Raw genomic sequence first — 2910 nt, forward strand, 5'->3', positions numbered from 1 at the left:
TAGGGCTTGTTTAGCAGCTTGGCAATGGCACCCAGGACCAGGCGCCCTCAAACACCCTGAGTGTGTTGACATCTCGTCCTCAAAGCTTGCCGACTCCTGGTCACAAAGTGGTCACGGTTGTTCCAAGCACCACAGCCTCACACTGCACTCACAGCAGGAAGCAGCAAAGAAGGAAGTGGACAGAATGGGGCTTTCTTTTTAGCAGAGAACAAAACATCTTTGCAGAGTTCCCCTGTAGTTTCATTGGCCAGAACTGAGACATGGCCCTGGGCCTCAGTTTCACTTTTTTCTCTGGCCTCCTAAACAGGAGCATTTCTCTGAATTCTTCAGTCAAACTTAAGAGGTCTTCTGTGTGTCCTCTGTTCTGATCATGGAACCCAATGCTTTTCATAGCACCTAATGCCTTCCCCCCTTTTTTTTTTTTTGAGACTGTGTCTCACTCTGTTGCCTAGGCTGGAGTGCAGTGGCGGGATCTTGGCTCACTGCAATCTCCGCCTCCTGGGTTCAAGCAATTCTCCTGCCTCAGCTTTCCAAGTAGTTGGGACTACAGGCACGTGCCTCCACACCCCACTAATATTTTGTATTTTTAATAGAGACAGGGTTCACCATGTTAGCCAGAATGGTCTCGATCTCCTGACCTCATGATCCGCCCACCTTGGCCTCTCAAAGTGCTCAGATTACAGGTGTGAACCACCATGCCTGGCGCACCTAATGCCTTTCTTCCTCAATAAAGGCACTTTTTAATCTTTTTTATCCCCTGATCCTCTTATCTTATGCATGTATTTCTGAATTAGTAAGTAAGAAAAGAAGGAAGGAGGGGAAAGACTCTATCCCAAGTGCTCCTCCTTTTCTTTTCCTCCTGTTTCTGTTCTGCTTTGGATGTCGTCTCTTCACAGCTTCAGACCTGACATGCCTTCCAGTCTGAAGTCCTGCATTTTTGACTCCTGCTGGAGATGGGAAGCTCAAATTCAACACACGTAAAACGGAACTTATCATCTTCCACCGAAAACAAATCTTTTGAAATGGAAATAATATTTTTGGAAATATGTCAGTTGCTTTTCTCTATTACAGGCCGTGTATTTGATTTCTGATGGTTCCTCTGGCTCTGGGAGGGTTAGGATTGTTGCAGCAGGAATGCAAGGAGGAGGAGGGGAATGTTCAGCTTTGGATACACAGAGTAGGCTTTCAATAACAACCGCTTATCATGGAAAATTCCAAATATATCCAAAAACAGACAGGAGAGTACAGTGATTTCTCATGTACTCACTGCCCAGCTTCAGCAGTTATCAAGCCATGATGAATTCATCCATATACCTCACCCACCACTGTAAAACTCATTTAATATCCAACTCGTGTTCAAATTTTCCTTATTTCCTTATTGTTTTATAATTTGTTTGAATTGTGATCCAGTTAAGATCATTTTTAAAAAGAATTTTTTTTTTTTTTTTTTGAGATGGAGCCTTGCTCTGTTACCCGGGTTGGAGTGCAGTGACACAATCTCAGTTCACTGCAACATCCGCCTCCTGGGTTCAAGCAATTCTCCTGCCTCAGCCTCCCAAATAGCTGGGATTACAGGCGTGCACAACCGAGGCTGGCTAATTTTCGTATTTTTAGTTGAGACAGGGTTTTACCAAGTTGGTCAGACTGGTCTTAAACTCCTGACCTCAGGTGATCCGCCCACCTTGGCTTCCTAAAGTGCTGGGATTATAGGCGTGAGCCACTGAGCCCGGCTGATCCAATTAAGATCTATATGTTACAATTGGTTGATACGTTTCCTATTTTTCAGAAAACTATTGGTTCCCTTTTATTACTCTGTTTCCTTGCAATTGATTGCTGAAGAAACCTGGAGTTTCTCACAGTCCAGTTTTTGCAGATCACGCCCCTAAGGGGTGGTTTACATGTTACTCTGTACGCTGTATTTTCTGTAAGTTGGTGGTTAAATGTAGGGCTGTTAAGATTCAGGTCTGAATTTTTTTGGCAAAGAGGCACATAATGTTTGGTGATGTCAGCAGCTCTTGGTGACCATTACCTAGAACGATAAAGTAGACACTGTGAAATTATGACTATCATTCCTTCTTCTACTTTTTTTTATTTGAGATGGAGTCTTGCTCTGTCGCCCAGGCTGGAGTGCGGTGGCACAATCTTGGCTTACTGCAGCCTTCGCTTCCTGCATTCAAGCAGTTCTCTGCCTCAGCTTCCTGAGTAGCTGGGATTAAAAGCGTGCGCCACCACACCTGGCTAATTTTTGTGTTTTTAGTAAAGATGGGGTTTCACCATGTTGGTCAGGCTGGTCTCAAATCCTGCCTTTGTGATCTGCCTGCCTTGGCCTCCCAAAGTGCTGGGATTACAGGCATGAGCCATCGTACCCCGCCTAGGTAGACTGCTTCTTTAAAGAAAAAAACTATGTAGGGTGATGAAAAAGAATCCTTAGGTGTGGTTGTGGCCGTCTTGGTCACTTGTGTGCCACTTGCCAATGCTAGGACATGTCATAGTTACAGTGACTGTTAAAAATTAAAAAAAAAAAAAAAAACTTCTTTCATCAACTATTTTGTTATCATGAGGTATAATTTTATTAGGGAAGCTGGGTAAATGAATTCCACCCCCCACCCCATGGTTCCTTTTAGTAGGAAATGATTTTATTATTGATTTATTTAGAAATAGAGTTTTGCCCTTGTCGCCCAGGCTGGAGCGTAGTGACACAATCTTGGCTCACTGCAACCTCCACCTCCCAAGTTCGAGTGATTCTCCTGCCTCAGCCACCAGAGTAAGTGGGATTACAGGCACATGCCACCACACCCAGCTAATTTTTGTATTTTTAGTAGAGACAGGGTTTCACCATTTTGGCCAGACTGGTCCCAAACTCTGAACTCAAGCAATCCACCCACCTTGGTCTCCCAAAGTGCTGGGATT

The 2910-nt window shown here is 44.3% G+C and overlaps 1 non-coding gene across 1 annotated transcript; it reads left to right on the forward strand.

Moving 5' to 3' along the window:
* The first annotated feature begins 2403 nt into the window (after positions 1–2403).
* On the forward strand, positions 2404–2507 carry LOC119473777. The gene has a single exon (XR_005203001.1). It is a non-coding gene; the product is annotated as a small nucleolar RNA SNORD46 (small nucleolar RNA).
* Positions 2508–2910: the final 403 nt, after the last annotated feature.

This window comes from Cebus imitator, unplaced genomic scaffold (assembly GCF_001604975.1).
Source record: "Cebus imitator isolate Cc_AM_T3 unplaced genomic scaffold, Cebus_imitator-1.0 Scaffold183, whole genome shotgun sequence".
In the NCBI taxonomy this organism is placed as follows: domain Eukaryota; kingdom Metazoa; phylum Chordata; class Mammalia; order Primates; family Cebidae; genus Cebus; species Cebus imitator.